Source organism: Gopherus flavomarginatus, chromosome 19, assembly GCF_025201925.1.
Source record: "Gopherus flavomarginatus isolate rGopFla2 chromosome 19, rGopFla2.mat.asm, whole genome shotgun sequence".
NCBI lineage: Eukaryota > Metazoa > Chordata > Testudines > Testudinidae > Gopherus > Gopherus flavomarginatus.
Genome location: NC_066635.1, coordinates 25,717,018 through 25,735,818, shown reverse-complemented (window position 1 = coordinate 25,735,818; position 18,801 = coordinate 25,717,018). Strand labels below are relative to the sequence as shown.

General features: G+C 48.7%; 2 long non-coding RNA genes across 4 annotated transcripts in view; both read right to left on the bottom strand.

The window, feature by feature from the left end:
- Nucleotides 1–5,020: 5,020 nt before the first annotated feature.
- Nucleotides 5,021–7,764, bottom strand: LOC127037592 (uncharacterized). Its single transcript, XR_007770427.1, has 3 exons — nucleotides 7,232–7,764; nucleotides 6,951–7,138; nucleotides 5,021–5,871 (listed from the first exon to the last, which is right to left on the bottom strand). It is a non-coding gene; the product is annotated as an uncharacterized LOC127037592 (long non-coding RNA).
- A 14-nt stretch (nucleotides 7,765–7,778) lies between these two features.
- LOC127037591 (uncharacterized) overlaps nucleotides 7,779–18,801 on the bottom strand; it is a 37,361-nt gene continuing 26,338 nt past the window's right edge. Inside the window, exons 1-5 of one of the 3 annotated variants that reach the window (XR_007770424.1) lie at nucleotides 10,904–10,929; nucleotides 9,804–10,604; nucleotides 9,359–9,471; nucleotides 8,638–8,761; nucleotides 7,779–8,175 (exon numbers count right to left, since the gene is read on the bottom strand). This is a non-coding gene — a long non-coding RNA (uncharacterized LOC127037591). Of the gene's footprint in view, nucleotides 8,176–8,637; nucleotides 8,762–9,358; nucleotides 9,472–9,803; nucleotides 10,605–10,903; nucleotides 10,930–18,801 lie in introns of those variants that run through there. The other 2 variants (XR_007770425.1, XR_007770426.1) reach the window with 2 other exon arrangements.

The window sequence follows — 18,801 nt, the reverse complement described above, 5'->3', positions numbered from 1 at the left end:
CCAGTCTATATTCCTTATATCAACACAAGATCACAACAATTTCTCACACAGTTCTTTCCCACTCACCTCACGCAATCCTCGATTCTACAAATCTCACATTATTAGGTTTACAGCTAGCCTGACTCTTGCTAACAGAGACTGTCTTGCATTAAGATCCCCTACAAATCCCTGTCAGTTCTTTCTCTACTTCCACACCCCATTTGTACTTCTAGTACAACAAATATTTTCCAACCTCTATTTGCATTAAGCCATGGATTTCAGATTATAGGTCAGATGCTTCAACCTTAGGTGTTTTAATTGGAAGTAATGACAATGCATGAACATGAAAGGTATTATTATCATCACATCTTTTACAACATAATCCTAAACTAACTAATAACAATACAAGCAAAGCATTCCCATAAGAATAATATGATGGAGTTGTTGTACAGTTTTAGTCACAAAGCACAATACATCATACTTAGTACATAAAGTAGACACTCTGCAAGCTGTATGAAAGGCATTATTTTCAGCTTGATATACATTTTGAAGCATATAAATTTGCCCTCATAATTCTGAGAGTCTTTAAACCTCTGGTAACAATGAAAGTAGATTTTGAAACCGATTGGGCACTACTCTAGTCCAATTAAAAAATACCTGAAACTTAAGAGCTACCTGCAACATTCTATCTGCAGGCCAGTAAATAATATGATTGCCTGCAACAGTGGTGAGATTAACATGTATATCTTGCAATGTGGTGGCTTTAACATACACACAGCTATCATTAGCTTGAAAAAGTAGGTGTCCTGTCAGGGTAGTTCCTTGTCCTCTACTCTCCCAGCAAAACATCATCATGAAGAGTGACAACTTCCCCTGGCTTCAGTTTATGTATACACTGAAACTGTAGATGTTCTAACAGCCAAAATGTCCATTGACTACCTATTCCTATCCAAATATCAGGTGTTATTCTAAGGGCACTGACTAAAAATTGATTAGGCATAGCAGGTGGTCTAACTTCCCAGATATCTCAGTGACTTACCCAATCCCACATGCGTCCTCCCTCTGGATCCAGCAGGATTCAATATGTGGAAGCCCACACCCCCCTAACCGGTCTATACGCTTGGAAGGAGCACTGTGAATGTCCATATTTCCACCCAGAAATCTCTAAGTATGTCTCCATGGCCACAGATCAGATGGTACTCCTGATGTGTCTGTAAGGGCAGTGGGCCAAGCTTGATGCTCAAGATCACTCTAAATGGCCATCAGCTAGTCATTCGGGGAATCCTGATTTTCTGAACATGCTAGACCCCATTGCAATGCCTTCCCAGCCTCAGTGATATTCAATACCATCTCTGTCAGTAACTTCTGGGTCATAGAACTAAGGACAGAAATGCCTTTAGGCCTGGTCTACACCACACGTTTATACCAAATTTAGCAGCTTTAAACCAAATTAACCCTGCACCCATCCACACAACGAAGCCCTTTATATCGATATAGAGGGCTCTTAAAACCAATTTCTGTACTCCACCCCGATGAGGGGATTAGTGCTGAAATCAATATTGCCATGTTGGATTAGGGTTAGTGCTCCTCTCTGCGCTCCTCTTCCTCCCCACCCTTTAATGTCCTGCCTGGACTATCACAGCAGCTGGAGGCTGCCTCCCCCTCATTTTCTCTCACTAAAAAGGTCAGTGTTTCTTATTCCTGCATTCTTTATTACTGCATCACACAAATGGGGGGACACTGCCACCGTAGCCCAGGAGGGCTGGGGGACAAGGGAAGCAATGGGTGGGGTTGTTGCAGGAGCACCCCATAGAATGGCATGCAGCTCATCATTTCTGCAGGATCTCTGGGACTCTGACCCAGAGCAGCTATGCTCTCTGGTTCTCTAGTACACTTGCCCCATATTCTAGGCAGCACTGACTCTATTTTTAGACAAAACATAAAGAAGGGAAAGACCTGGGGAATCATTCCCATTTTTGTCCATGCGTCCCTGGCCGACCTCAGCGAGGCCAGCCAAGAGCACCGATGTGTTGTCAGATGCTACCCGTGTGGTGCTCTGCTCTGTTCAATGTTGATATCACTCGGCTGCATGCGTGTGTTCCCTCTGTGTGCTGTCCCAGCTCTTTGAAGATAGCTGACACAGCAGACCCAATGAGAAACCCCAATGACCACAGAGTCAAGTAAGGTACGAAAGCACGTCAGCCAGATTTATTGTCAAACAAAGCACAATGATAGTTCCCTGTACATTTCTTAGTCTAACTCAGGGCATACTATGAATATGTGCCCCCTGGCAATGGACTCAGCTCAGTCAGTGGCAGGACTTTCCACTGCCCCCTCAGCTGGACAAAGACACTGCCCCAGGGATGCATTCTTATATACAGGTACAAACAAGTTACACATCACTCCTGATGTATTGAGGTGCAACCCCTCCACATAGCCAGGTACAACCCCTCTATGCAGTAAGGTGCTGCCTCTCACCTTGTACATGTTGGTTCGAACAAAACAACTCTATCCATCACATTACCCTTTTGCCCCTGTCATTGGGATGGGTCAGTCTGTTCCTTGTTATCTGTGTGGAATGTACAGTATTCGAGTGTCCTGGTACCATGTTTATACTTCAATACACTATGTGGATATATGTTTATGCAATATCAGCCCTTTTCTTGCCAGCTGCAGAGAGCAGGGCCTGCCTCTGGCTCACAGCTTAACTTTGCTTTATGTTAGCAAAGCCTTGACCATTAGTTTAGTTCAGGCCTCAGGCCTCATACCGGGCCTCTGAGACCAAGGTTTATATCTTAGGGCCTCCTCTTACTACACCATGACAGCAGCAGATGGTACAAAAGGATTGATAACCATCATCGCCAATTTCCAATTGCAAACAGTGCAAAATGACTGATAACCATCATCTCATCACCAATTTTAAATTGCAGATGGTGCTATAGCTGGAAACCATCTCTGCTACGTTGCAAAGGCAAATGAATGCTGCTGTGTACCACTGCAGTACCGCATCTGTCAGTGGCATCCAGTACACATACGGCGACAGTGACAAAAGGCTAAACGGGCTCCATGGTTGCCATGCTATGGCATCTGCCAGGGCAATCCAGGGAAAAAGGGCACAAAATGATTTTCTGCTGTTGCTTTCATAGAGGAAGGATTGAGTGACAACATTTACCCAAATTCTCCTGTGACACTGTTTCTGCATTGGGATCTCAACCCAGAATTCCAATGGGCAGGGGAGACTGCAGGAACTATGAGATAGCTACCCACAGTGCAACGGTCCGGAAATCGAAGCTATCCTCGGTACATGGACGCACACCGCCAAATTAATGTGCTTAGTGTGGCCACGAGCACCCGACTTTATACAATCTGTTTTAAAAAACCAGTTTCTGTAAAATCAGAATAATCCCACAGTGTAGACATACCCAACTCCATCCAGCCTGTACTTGGGTTAGCTGAGCCTCAATAATAACGCCAGTGGCCTTCTCTAGTTGGCCCAATTTGTCATCATGTTCTTGGTTCTTAAAAATATTCCAAACTGCTGCTGCACTATTGGCTCCATCCCATAGGGAAACAGTCAAGTCCCTCTTCTTCCAGAGGAAATAACCCAGGCCCTCTGTTGTGCTAATCTAATGGCAGGCATTTGTGAGCAATTTCAGTATGTACAGATGATCTGGAAACTAGATAAGGGCAATGTAAACTTAACAGTCCCTAGTGTTGTATTAATCACAGTCCATCAATATCCTAATACATTTCTCTTTGATGTAGTACTATACCATATCTGTTATTTAACTAATCTCAGGTACTTTTAAGAGGCACTAACATTAATTGCATAGGAGGGGGTGTATTGCGATAAGGTACAGGTTACATTATTAGTAATGAAATAATTTCTATACAGGTGAAATTTCTTGTAGAAGAACAAACTCTCTGGGTATTTGTTTGATTATTCACCCATTGGGTGACCAAATACATAGAAGAGGGTCTCATGGCTAACACATTGCAAACTCCAGGAACAGCCATCATATCTACTTCACTATGGAATGCATCAATTTCAATTACAGATTCTTGCAGTTCATTTGTAGTGATATCATATATTTCTATTTCCACTGACCCATTCTTTTTCCACTCAATTGTTTGTTTGAAAAAAAATTTTTTTTCAATTCCAGGATATCCCATATAAACAATCTTTAAATAAATCACTTAAGTGTGAAGGCCTTGGCCATTGGATTTATCAGATATATAGCACTGTCTGTATTTGGATGTATTACAGGGGTAATAGTGTGATGGAGGAGATGGCAGACGCAGTGGCAACAAGGTGCCTTTGGTACTTGTCATTTAAAATCCAATTAGGGAGAGCAACACATGCTAAAGGACTTATACAAAACACAGGGTGTGGCCTGTAGAATAAACCCCAACATCCAATCAATACCACATTCCCAAGAATGGGTCCCACAAATTTCTTCCTGCAAGTGTATAATTCTTTGTTTCTTCACCAGGGTCAGTTCTTAATGTCCTTTCTAGTAAGGAATTCCTGGACTTTGGCAATTTCAGTGGAGCAAGTGTTCCTCCTTCTTTCCTGAAGCAAGCATGGCTCAGCATCCTATAGGAGAGAGGTTACTAGCATATCAGCCTGTAATGGCTTTGCTTCTTCTAGAAAAATCCAAAGGCACAGTAGATCTGTCACTGGACAAAGGAGAGGTTGTCCTTTTTCCTTGCTGTCCAGAAGGCACAGCAGAGCTAGAAGGAGAAATAGGCTACTCATCATTAGAAGAATCCTCCCACGGTGGAGGGGTCTTTTTGCAGTGAGAAGCATGGGTCCAGGCAGTCAATCCTTGGCACTTCAGGGCAGTATTGGTGATTAACAGGACTTGGAAAGGGCCATTCCAGCATGGAGCCAGGGGAGTCTTTCATTGGTGGACCTTTACATACATCCAGTCTCCTGTTTCCAAGGAGTGGCAGGGCTGCTAGAGTCTTTCGATAGCACTTCTTTACCTGTGATAAAAGAAACTTAACATTTCATTAGTGCCCGGCAGTATTTAGCAGATCTCATAGCTGCTTGGGCTCATTCAAGCCCCCCCTTTTCTTGGTTGTCAGCCAAGCCTTACCTGTGAGCAGTGTCCTTGAGTGGGGCCAGTGTCTTACATTTGGACTAAGCATGCTGGCTATTATTTTTCCCAGTTAATTCATTGTGTTCTTTTTCCTTCTTGGCTTCATTTAACCTACAAAGGAAACTTCCACTCTTCACTCATAAACCTTTTTCCCAACCATGAACACATACACATTGCTATTATACAGTATATTAGTCTTATTATTCAATGTATGCCACATATACCCTTCCAGTAAAATAACCTTATTACAGAGCTTTGGAGCAACAAGACAGGATAAGCACACCCACTTTTGAGGAGTTCATTCAATTCAACCTCTAGTCCAATAGCTTCCCACCCTCCCCAGCCCTCTGGCTAGAAATCTGAGGTAGCCAGAAGGATCCCATGTACAATATGAGGAGTGGGTTAACCCTTCTTGTCCTTGCTTCCAAAAACTGTTGGTATGCAAATTTTAACAACAATTTTTAATTAAAAGATTTGGCCAATGAAGTTCGTTTTTGTTTTTGTTTTTTACTTAAGCAAATGTGTTAGACTTTAGTATATCACATTTGCCTGATTTATCCAAACACTTTGTATTTCAGATTGAATAAAATCAATGTCTGCATTCCAATCCAACCCCTCTGCCTGATTTCAAACCAGACAATCCCATGAAAACACTAAACAGAACAATTCCGGCCAGGAGACAAACACCACAAGACAGAACATAGAACTCAAAACATAATTTCTATTGTACCAGTAAATGCATGATATGTTGAATGCTGTTCAGCTGGCATCAGTTTTCTCTGATTATCTGAAAGACAAAAAAACAGGTCTGCCCCTTCGGGGCAGTCAATCATTACTTAAATATACAAATACCCTTCTTGATTTCAGGCAAAACAGAGGAATTACCCCATATTTTCTTGTATTTATTTCATAAGCAGCCCAGGTTTTCAATTACATTAAACTATATACATTTTTCAGCTAATTTAACTAAATTGTTCATAGCCAAGCCAAATGATTGCAATCCAATAATTTCTTTGCCTGAATTTATTTACAAACATTTCACAGACACCAAAAACCTTTTTTTCTTTACCATTTTTACAAAGTTCAACTGCTGTTCCCTCCAGCAACTACAGAGTTAACTTCTCAGTCTTCCTTAAATCACTTGCTTGTCTCCCAACAGCCACTTTTATCAACGTAAATCACCATTTCAAGATATTGTCCTGGGTATTTGAAATCCCCATGCTTACACTTACTTACTCCCTCCTTCCACTATACCCTCAGAATTTCCAATCTGTTTTTCAATCTCTGTCTGTTGCCTGCCCGCCTGGGCCCGATCCTGCTTTTCTCGCTGAACCGTCCCTTCCATGGGCACCAACTTGTTCCACTACCAGTTTAGCTAGGAGGGTGGGCTTCTCAACTAGCCCCCACCCCTCCTGGTCTATTCGCTTAAACATTCTTACTCACAAGACTACCCGAGTCCTCCTTCATGAGGCTTGCCACCCGGACAAAAACACATGGCCCATAGGGCAAAGGCCATTTACTTAACATACAATCCAAACCCCTTTAGAAGATTTTACCTAGAGACCCATCCATCTGTCTGCTGACACTTAAACAGAAAAGAGAATTACACAGAGCACAGAGGAAATTACAGTCTAATCCAGGTTTTTCTACTTCTATTACGCTGACCGCTACAGGGGACGGGACAGAAGGATCTCAATACAACCTCAGAGCTTCCTCACACGCATGGCTTCCACTCCGAGGAATTACGAACGAGAGGTTCAGTTCCGCCCACACTCCTAATGTCCAAATGTATACAGAGCAGAACCAGATAACAGGCCCGCCTCTAACCAGAACCAGATAGTATTTCCTTATCCTATTAGGGCTCACCTTATCGGATCACGAACCCCAGGGATTGTGGAGGAGTGAAGAAGAGGGGTTAAGCACCCCAGTGGCACCGCTCCTAGTTCACTGCAGCCGTCTGCAGTCCAATGTCCGAGCTAGGAGAGTCCCATCTGGAGTCGCCAGAAACTCTTACTGAAATATCAGGTCTGCCTAGCTGAAAGCCAATTAACAGCCTGACAGGGATAAGGAAAAATGCTTTATTCTGCAGAAAAAGGAGAGCCTGTACCTTGGTACAAAAGACTCTGTCTTACACAAATTTCACACACCTTTTATACACATTCAGACAAAGACCCTTGCGTGTTAATACTTGATTGGTAAGTGTAAAGTCTCATGTTTCCCTTATCTAAGTAGAACTAACTGGTTAGGAGCAGGATCTTCTTGCCTTGAGGCAGAGCAAAAGAGATAGTGAAAAAATGCAAGCTATTGTGTCCATGAGCAGTACTTACTCCCCCATCCCCCCTTACTGGCCGCTTGTTAACTATTAAGGGGCGTCAGCCAGCTTTCACACCTACCACATCTGCCTGTGTGCTACAAAGGGAGACAGCAGAAGGTGAGGCAAGGAGAGAGAGACAGAGACAGAGAGAGACAGAGTGTGTATTGGCCAACACATTAGAGGAGAGAGACATAAAAACGTGGGAGGAAGGCAAGCAATTTGCAGTCCTCCTCCTGGATCCAACTTTCTGCTGCAGAGGACACACCACCCCTGGCCAGAGAACTGAGCAGCTTCTGAAAATGGGGACCTTGTCTCCCTCATAACCACTAGTCAGGAACCTTTTCTTACAAACTCAGCCCTAGCTAACAGGGCACCCCTACCAGGAGCGAGGCGGGCTGTGAGCAGAGAAACCACCAAACCAGACACTTCTCACTGATAGTGATGGCTGTTCCACTCCCAGATGGATGGCTTTTGCGCGGCATCAACAATCCTCGCTGTCTCAGCGCTCTTGCTCCCCTTCCATCGCATGAGGACAGTGGACTCTGACGCGTGACTTCTTTTCCTTTGCAACTAAACCCACCACAAGGGGAAAAAAATACCCTACCCTCTCAGGAGGCAATGTCTTGTAGGCTCTTCTTTTCACCTCCCCGACACGGTAGGCCTCCGCCCTCAACCATATTTCCATTACATCTTTAGGACTAAAAGTAGAAAATGCCCCTTGCAATGACACCTGAAATACTCACTCTGCATAGCAGACTCTGGTCAGAAATGCCAAACCTGCAGAAAAATATACAGAAATTGGTCATGTTTTTGGCCTAATTGGCTTGCAAATTGCTTGTTGGCTAGTTTTTGGCTTGTAGGTTGTTGTTTGCTGTAGTTTCTGACTGCTTTTTTTTTTGGTCGGCTCCCAGCAATTGGGGGCACGCAGGGGAAAGAGTCAGGGGTGTACAGGGGGCTCACCACAGTCTCTGATGACTTGCAATGGGAGATTTAGTCGCACAGTGTTGGGGTTCCAAGGGATTGGCTTGCTTTGGAATTGTTTTGAAATGGGATTAGCTTGATTTTTGGCTTACTATGAAAGTTGGGGTGCTTATTTACCTAGTGAAAGTTGACAACTGAGACTCTGGTCCCTTCTCCAGCTTTAATCCCACAAAGCACCACATTCAACGAGGATGTTCAGAGCCTCTGCACAAAACTGGAGTGAGAACAGATGAGGAATTCCAAGCACTGACCACTTACTCACAGCCAGTTATGTGGAAGGCAGAAAGCTGAGGACTGTTCATCTCTGCTTACAAGGATGTCCAGGCTGCTCAGGTTCATTTCTTCTAGTTTCTCCTCTAGCTGCGGCTCCTGGATGATCCCTCTGCCAAGGACAACAACATGTAACCCAAGCAGGAGCCATCACTGCCCCAAGTTCTATTGGTGTCTGAGATGCCGCCATCCCTCTCCCATCCACTGTACGCCCCACTTGATGAACAGAGTCAGAGTCAACTCCCACAGTCACCCCACACCACTACCAATGGAGGATCTAAAACCCACCATGCTTCTCTTCCTCCTCCCAATGCCCCAGTGGAATACAGACTCTCCAGACCAAGCCAGCGAGCATGAACCATTGCCCATGTTATATGCAAGCAGACAGTACAAGGAGAGGCAGACACACAGAGAGCATGTTGGCCAACATATGAGAGCAGAGATACACACACAGGAAGGAGGCAAACTCAGCACCTGTAGTCACCTTCCTGGCTCTCCACAAAGGGTTACTGCATTTCAGGAAGACTCCATAGCACCTGACAACCCCTTGACAGGGCACAAAGGATTCCCCTGAGCTTATTGTGTCCCTGTGAAATGCAGAGGCCTTTCCTCAGGGGCCTTCCCCATACTCACAAATTCTCTCCACTGAGAAGAGTGTTTGCAGCCCTCCCTCAATACTGAACTTCAGAAAATTTCCATTTGCTCTTACTCTGCAGATTACTGTCCGGCTTTCGTCACTAGGGATGGGCTCAGGGTGGCCACTACTTCTTTGGTCTGATGGGAGACTGGCCAACCTGTGGCAGAGACCAATCTCAGTAGGAACTGAAAAAGAGAAAGAGAGAACACTTGTAAGCTAGGCCAGCACTGGGGCATGGAAGAAAAATGGGCACACACACACACACCACGGGCTGCTGCCCATTGGGGCCCCCTTCTCTATTCCTCTCCAGCCCACCCAGGGCCTAAAATGCTCATCACTCCTAAGAAGCTACAGCCCTCCAGGAAAGGGACAATCCCAGACCACTACCAGCCACAGGCAGAGCTGGACCTTCCCCAGGACCCATCCCAGGGATAGGAGAAGCATCTCTTTGCCCTCCATGAGGCACCTCACTCTGCAGATACTGGATAGAGAAATATCATTTCACAAAAACACGCACCTGCTCCTCCAACATTACAAGATCGCTCCTTGGCTCCACTGCAAAGCAAAACAACTAGATTGGGTACGTCTGCTTCCTCCAGATGCTCCTACTCTGTCTGGGGCTGCTCCGCTGGCCTGGAGCAGCCCTCCGCAAGAACAGCTAATGACCTATGGAAGAGCCATCACTGCCAAAAACAGTCTAGGTGCACAACATCTTCCAGTACCTGCCTCCACTCTCGCACCCACTATCCTGCATGATTTTCATCCCCTCCTACTTGTTCATAGCTCTCGAGACCTAGCCTGTGGGGATGCACACCTAGCACAGCTGCCTGTGTCCTATGAAGGGAAAAGGCACAAGGAGAGGCAAGAACAGAGACAGAGAGAGAAAGAGAGAGTGTTGGCCAACACACTAGAGAAGAGACAGACAGCAAGAGAAACATGGGAGGAAGGCAAGAAACTCACCAGCTGGAGCCATCTCCCTGGATCCAACCTTCTGCTGCGGAGGACACACTGCTTGTGAACAGAGAAATGACCAGCCCCGAAAAGGGGGACCTTGTCTCCCTTGTAACCACAGCTCTTCAGGATTTTTTTTTTAAAACACAAATCCAGGCACAGCTAACAGGGCGTCTCTATCTGGAGCCAGGTGGGCCTTGAGAAGAACCCTCACCAAAACACTCATCTCAGAGACAGTGATGTCTGTTCCACTCCCAGATGGATGGCTTTTTTGTGTCATTGAGTAATTCTCAAGTTCCCATCACTCTTCATCACTGTCCATCGCATGAGGGCAGCAGTCTGACATGTGTCTTCTTTTTCCTTGGTACTAAACCCAGCAGAAGGGGGGGAAAAACAACAAGTTATCTCCTTCTGCAAGGTCACGTAGTCTTCTCATTTCACAGCTCCCGTATCCCACAGTTCTGCCCTCAACCCATCTCCCATTGGCACTTTACACCTGCAACTAGAAGGGACTGATTGTAACTGCACCCAAAATAGTCAATTTTGCTCAGGAGACTATTGCCCCTTCCCCAGCCTTAACATCACATTGCTCTGTACCCAGTGAGGAAGCACAGGGCCTATAAAGAGAAATACAGCGAGAACAGATGAGGAATTGAAAGCACTGACCTCTGACTCACAGCCAGTTATTCAGAAAGCTGAGAACTATTCATGTCTCCTTAAAAGGATGTCCAGGCTTCTCAGGTCCACTTCTGCCATATTCTCGCCCGGTGAGGGCTCCTGGATGATTCCTCTGCAAACTAATAAAGCCAAGCAAGAACTATCACTACACAGAGCTCTATTGCTGTGTTTAATCTTGCCCTCATCCCTACCTCCCTCTGCAGTCCCACGTACATCTGCCCCACTCGATGAACAGAGACTGAGTCAACACCAACAATAACTGTTTGTGACAAAGTTCCTCCTCTACCTTAGTGGGTCCTGCACTTATTGGCGGATTGTTCACCTCACTGATCTTCCCCTCTTGTGGAACCCACAGTCTGGGTCAGCTCCTCCTGTGTCTGATCAGGAGTTGGGGAGGTTTGGGAGGAACCCGGGCCCACCCTCTACTCCGGGTTCCAGCCCAGGGCCCTGTGGATCACAACTGTCTATAGTCCTCCTGTACCAGCTGCATGACAGCTACAACTCCCTGGGTTACTTCCCCATGGCCTCCTCCAAACACCTTCTTTATCCTCACCACAGGACCTTCCTCCTGGTATCTGATAACGCTTGTCCTCCTCAATCCTCCAGCAATACACTCTCTCACTCAGCTCCTTGCCTTCTTGCTCCCATCTCTTCACACATGCTCCTTCTCCTCTGGCTCCTCCCTGCCTGACTGGCGTGAGCTCCTTTTTTTAACCCAGGTGCCCTGATTAGCCTGTCTTGATTGGCTGCAGGTGGTCTAATTAAAGTAGCTATCTCTACTGCCTTCTAGAAAGATCTTAATTGGCCCCAGGTGCCTTGATTAACCTGGAGCAACTGCCATTTGGTTACCAGGGTACTAGGGATTTGTTTAGCCTGGGGCTAACATACCAGTTTCTCAGTACTTTACTGTAGCCATCTGGCCTTGCCCCATCACATGCTCTACTCCACTATCCACTACCCTGCAGGATTTTTGTCCCCTCCTACTTCTTCATGGCTCCCGATACACAGCTTTTGGGACTGCACACCTAGCACACCTGCCCATGTCCTAGGAAGGGAGACAGCACAAGGAAAGGAAAAGAGAGAGTCAGTCCATGTGGATGATCAATGGACACATTCAGTAGGCAATCTGGGGTTCGTGCATCAGTGGCTTAGTCATATGATATCTGGGGTGAGGGCTGCACTGTATGGTAGAGGGGTTTAGGGTTCCCAAGCTGTAATGAGGGAATGTGGGATTCATAGGCCTTGGAGAGTAAGGGCAGGGTGGAGGGGGGTTTAAAGGCCCCAGTGTAGCTGGGAAGGGTAACAGGAATTGGAGAGGGAAACCTGGGTGGCATGGGGAAATGCGGTGCTGTGGAAGTGGGGTCCAGCAATGGAGAAATGGATTGGAGCCAGTTGGGGTGTAGGGATTGGGTGTCATGGAGGATGGTGGGGTGCCCTGAGATGGGGAACAGATGGGGTGGATTGGAGGGCCACGTGCAGGGGGCAGATTGGGGTGGGGCAATCGGAGTGCTGGCAAGTCTGGGGATGCAGGAGCAGGTTGGAGGAAGTTAAATGGGTCCCAGTGGGGGGAGGCTGGAATGCACTGAATGAGATGCTGTGTGCGCATACCTTGAATGGCCACCTGGTGTCACTAAGTATTTTCCTCCGGGAGCAAGAGTGAAACCAGGTGGCCAATCCAGATAATGCACAAACCATTTCCCTCATCAAGGGACAGTGACAATGAGGGGCCACTGGGGTTAATGCACAGAGCATTTCCCTCATGGAGCAGCAGTGTCAGTGGGTGGCCTCTTGGGGGAATGCACAGAACATTTATCTCATGGAGCAAGACACACACTGGGTGAGCACTCTGGCTACTGCACAAAGCATTTCCTTCGTGGAGCAACTGTGCATTACCCTGCATGGCCACATGGTGTCACTGTTGTTCTATGCACAAAATGCTCTGTGCATTACCCGGCGTGGCCACAGGGTGTCACTGTTGCTCCTTGCAGGAAATGCTCTGTGCATTACTCGGCGTGGCCACCCGGTGTCACTCTCGCTCCCTGCAAGAAATGCTCGGTGCACTACCCCGCGTGGCCACAGGGTGTCACTGTTGCTCCATGCAGGAAATGCTCTGTGCATTACCCTGTGTGGCCACACGGTGTCAGTAGTTATTTCCCTCATGGAGCAACAGAGACACTAGGTCAGGGGTCGGCCACCGCGTGCCAAAGACGTCACGGGAGCTGATCTTTAATGGCACGCGGCTGCCTGCCAGGACTCCAGGGTGGCATTAAAAATCCTGCCAGCACAGCAAGCGCAGGGTCCGCACTCCCGGGCTGCAGCACCGGGCCGAGCGCAGCAAGCCGCCAGCCCCTCCCTCGCCTTCTCCCCTCTCCTGGATCCCTGCCGCCACATGCCTAGCTCTGGGGCTGGGGCTGTGCGCTCCCGTGGGGCAGCGTTTGGCTCTGCGGGGAGGGAAAGACGCTCCCCGCTGTCCGGAGCCCTGTCACCGCGCATGCAGCATTCTGAGGGGCAGGGCTGTGCGCTCCTACGAGGCAGCATAGGCTGGCTCTGCTTGGAGACTCATGGTAAGGGGTCTGGGGCCGGGCGGGTTGGTTAAGGGGTGGGGGCAGTCAGAGGACAGGGTTGGTTGGATAGGGGGTGGTATCCCGGGGGGGGGGACTGGCTAGGGGCAGGGGTCTCTGCAGGCGGCATACAGGGAGCAGGGGGGTGGATGGGGCATGGGAATTCCAGGGTCTGTCAGGGGGTGGGGGCTGTATAGGGGGTCAAGGAAGTCAGCGGGCAGGGAGCAAGGAGGGTCCGGGGGGGCAGTTAGGGTGGGGGGGGTCTCTGGAGGGGGTGGTCAGGGGACAAGGAGCTCGGGGGGTTAGATGAGTCAGGAGTTTTTGGGGGGGGAGCTGTCATGAGGCAGGGGTGTGGAGGGGTTGCGGCAGGCAGGGACCAGGGGGAGGGATGTATGAGTTGGGAGTTCTGTGGGTCCTGTCAGGGGGTGTGGATAGGGGTTGGGTCAGTCAGGGGACAGGTAGGGGGTAGGCTCCTAGGGGGGCAGTCGGGACAAGAAGCAGGGACGCTTAGATAGGGGATAGGGGGCAGTTAGGGGCAGGTGTCCCAGGAGGGGGTAGTCAGGGGACAAGGAGGGGGGGTTGGGGATTCTGAGGGGGGCAGTCACCCAGCCCTGTGCCCTGAGCCCTGCCCACCTACACACCCCCAGGCCCCTGCCCTGGGTTCTGTACCTACCTCACACACACCCAGCCCTCTGTTGACTACTTCACCCAACCACGACCCCAGCCCTGACTCTGGCACACCCCCACCCCGAGCACCAAATGGGAGCTCCTGCCCCCCCCCACATTCCCACCTGCACCCCTCGCATCATATGGGAGCTGCCCAGGTAAGTACCCCCACACCCAAAACCTCCTGCCCCAACCCTGAGCCCTGTCCCTCATTCTAGCTCCTGGCCAGACCCTTCACTCCCAGCCCTCAGCTCAGTGCACACAGAGGAAGAGAATAGGCCAGAACCAGGGAGAAGGTAGGTTTCCATTGTATGTGCGCAGGGCTGGGACCCCAGACCAGCAGCGGGCTGAGTGGGTCCGGCAGCCAGGATCCCAGCTGGCAGGAGCCGGTGGATGGAACCCCTGAGCGTCAGCGGGCTGAGCCGCTGGTCTGGGGTCCTGGCCACCGGCCCCACTCAGCCCACTGCGAGTCTAGGGTCCCAGCAGCCGCCCTGACACAGACCACTGCTCATCTGGGGTCCCGGCCAGTGGCCCCGCACAGCCTGCTGCCAGCCTAGGTGAACAGAACCGCAGACCAGCAGCAGGCTGAGCGAGCTGGCGCCGTAAGATCAACATTTTAATTTCATTTTAAATGAAGCTTCTTAAACATTTTGAAAACCTTGTTTATTTTACAATAAAATATATAGAAAGAGAGAGACCTTCTAAAAAACATTAAAATGCATTACCAGCACGCGAAACCTTAAATTAGAGTGAATAAATGAAGACTTGGCACACTGCTTGTGAAAAGTTGCTGACCCCTGATATAGACAACAACAACACTATTTCACTCCAGTGTCTTCCTAAATGTTAATATTCCTTTTTTTGATCTTCAAATCGAAGCTATAGCAATAGACAAGACTTGTCTGGTTACATGACAAGACCTGAGGTAACATTTACCCTTTGATCTCTAACAATGCAGGCTGCATTTCAAACCTCCATTCATTTACAGATCTTCCTAACCAGTTTTTAACGTTCGGCCATGGGTCAGGTCAGTTTGTGAGTCAATCAACTCATTCTGGCCCTGTCACCTTACAATGAGGTATTACATTACACTCAGAACATCCCAAGGTTTCTGTGGCTTTGAGCTCCTTAGGACCTAGCCTTTAAAATGCCCCGGGCCGTTGACCTCTCCCTGTGACAAAGGTGCAGGTCTCCCCTTTCTAACTCCTCTTGGGCCAGTGGCACTTGCTGGGCAACAAGACCACCCACTTCTGAGGGAACGGAGGTCTCTCCTTTACAGCGCTTTTCGCTCTGCCCCATTGGAACACCCCTGGCTTCAGGACCTCCCTGTAAGGTTTGGGTCTCCTTTGCCAAGCAAATTAAGCCACAAGCCACTTTGACACTGTGATGGAGTAGGGACTGTCTGAGTGGGGGATGGAAGAGCCAGGGATTACTTTAGGTGAGGGACCAAGACCTAAGCCTGTAACCTGACCCAGGGAGCAGGGAGGTGTGTCAGCACCTTTGCCAAGGAAGCTGGACAAAGGAAGGGGCCGGCTGGAGGGAGTTGAGTTTAGTTTCAGTTTTGGGCTGGGTGGTTGGAATTCAGGGGACTAAGCTTCCTGAGCCCCAGAAGGACTTGATTGAGGGGTCCTGGCGGTGCCTACAAGCTCTGCTGTAACCTGCATTCCTATTGTCCAATAAACTTTCCGTTTTACTGGCTGGCTGAGAGTCACTCAGTCCCAGGAAGAGGGGTGCAGGGCCGCACTCCCCTACACTCTGTGACAGACACACCCGGCAAAATGACAGCCCTGTAACCAAGGTGTAAGGTCTTATCCCTCGCAAGCTTAAGCTAGCGGAGCCTTTCTGTGCCTGTGGCTGAGCGACCCCCGTTTAAGGATTGAGCTTCCGTTTCTCTTAGTCACAGGAAATTCCCCCACAATGATTTCTACTTGGATTTTTTGAGATTTGAAGTGAACCCTTACTTGCGACCTATCCCAGTCAGATGGAACATGGTGTGGCGAAGGGGCGGCTATAAGGGGATGGCGGAGGCCATGGAAAATTCACCCCTTTTCTTAAAAAAGCCAAGAAATGGCCCAACCATGCAAATGTCGCAAAGGCTGGAAATGAAATACAGAAATTGGGGCGAGGGGTTGGCTTAATTGACTTGTGAGTTGCTTGTTGGCTTGTAAGTTGTTGCTCATTGTAGCTTCTTCATTTTTTTTTGATTGGCTCCCGGCAATCGGGAGCACAGAGGTGCAAAAATGGCAAGAGAGGGGTGCACAGTGGGCCCACCGCAGTCCCAGACTGCACACCAGGGGAGATCTAGTCACTGAGTGTTGCGTTCTTAGGTATTGGCTTGTTTTGAAATGGGATTAGCTTGATTTTTGGCTTATTGTGAAAGTCAGGGTCCTCATTTACCCAGGGGAAGTTGGCTACTGTGACTCTGGTCCCTTCCCCAGCCTTAATCCCACAAAGACCCATACCCAACGAGTAAGGACACAGCATGTGAAGAATAATACAGAGAGTATAGATGATGAATTAAAAGCACTGACCTCTTACTCACAGTCAAGTATGCGGGAGGGAGAAAACTGAGAACTGTTTATGTCTGCTAAGAAGGATGTTCAGGCTGATCAGGTCCACTTCTGAGAGTCTCTCCTCCGGGTAGGGCTCCAGGACAATTCCTCTGCCAGTGCAGCTGCAAAAGCCATGCATGACCCAGCATTACACAAAGCTCTGAAGGTGCATCAAATCTTGCCCTAATCTCTGCCTCCCTCTCCCATCCCATCTACATGGGCCCCATTCAGTGAACAAAGACGGCATCAACACCGACTGTCACCGATCCAGTCTTGTGCCCACTGCCACACATGAGAGTTTCATCCCCTCCTACTTCTTCATGGCTCCCAAGACAGAGCCTGTGGGGTGCACACCTAGTCACACCTGCCCGTGTGCCATGAACAGAGACAGCACAACAAGAGGCAAGGACAGACTGACAGAGAGAGCGCTGGCCAACACACTAGAGGAGAGAGAGGGGGAAACATAAGAGGAAGGCAAGCAACTCGCCACCTGGAATCATTATCCTGGATCCAACCTTTTCTGCAGAGGACACAGAGCTTGTGGACAGAGAAATTAGCAGACTCTGAAAATGGGGACCTTGTCTCCCTCGTAAGCACAGCTAGTCACGAACACTTTGTTACAAACCCAGCCCCAGCTAATGGGGCATTTGTACCTAGAGGCAAGTGGGCAGTGAGCAGAGCCCTCACTTAATGAGACACTTATCTCACTGATGGTGACAGTTGCTCCACTCCCAGTTGGATGGCTCTTGACTGGCATAAACAATGCTTGTAGTCTCCCAGCTCTCACTTGCTTTCCATCGCAGGACGGGAGCGGATTCTGACCCTCCACTCCTTTTCCTTTGGTACTAAAACCAGCAACAGGAGGAAAACCAAACTGGTTAGCATGTCTGCAGTGTGCATAGGTTCTTTTTCTCGCATCTACCGCACCTCAGGGCTCCACCCTCAACCCTTCTCCCATTACAGCTTTAGCACTACAACTAAAAAGCAACCCATTGCACCTACATCCAAAATACTCACTCTGCACAGGAGACTTGTGCCTTTCCCTCATCTGAATCCCACAGAGCACCGTTTTCAATGAGGAAGCACACGGCCTGTGAAGAAAATTACAGTGAGTACAGATGAGGAATTCAAAGCACTGACCTCTTACTCACAGCCAGTTATGTGGGAGGCAGAAAGCTAAGGACTGTTCACATCTCTTTAGAAGGATGTCCAGGCTGCTCAGATCCACGTCCAGCAGTTTCTCCTTGGGCCAGGGCTCCCGAATGATTCCTCTGCAACAGAAGCTGCAACACCCAAGTAGAAACCATCACTACACAAAGCTCTATTGGTGCTTGAAATCTTGCCCTCATCCCTGCCTCCCTCTCCCATCCAATCTACATCAGCCCCACTTGATGAACAGTAACCGAGTCAACACCAACAGTCTCTATTCCACTCTAGCGCCCACTGCCCCGCATGATTTTCATCCCCTCCTACTTGTTCATAGCTGCCGAGACCTAGCCTGTGGGGATGCACACCTAGCACTCCTGTCCGTGTCCTATGAAGGGAGACAGCACAAGGAGAGGCAAGGACAGAGACAGAGAGAGAGAGAGAGAGAGCGTTGGCCAACACACTAGGAAAGAGACAGACAGAAAAAGAAACACGAGACGAAGGCAAGAAACTCACCAGCTGGATTCATCCCCCTGGATCCAACCTTCTCCTGCAGAGGACACATGCTTGTGAACAGAGAAATGATCAGCCCCTCAAATTGGGGACCTTCTCAACCTTGTAAGCACACCTGGTCAGGAACCAGCTAACAGGCTGTCCCTACCTGGAGCCAGGTGGGCCGTGAGCAGAGCCCTGATCAAACCAGACTCTTTTCTCACTGACAACAGAGACTGCTCCAGTCCCAACTGGACGGCTCCTGCCTTGCACCAACAATGCTTACGGTCTAGTCGCTCTCGCTCGCTTTCCATCGCATGAGGGCAGTAGACTGACGCGTGATTTTTTCTGCCTTGGTACTAAACACAGCACAAGTAGAAAAAACAAATAAATTACGATCTCAGTGGGCAACGTCACACAGGCTATTCTTTTCCCCTCTCCCACACGGCAGGGCTCAGCCCCCAAATCT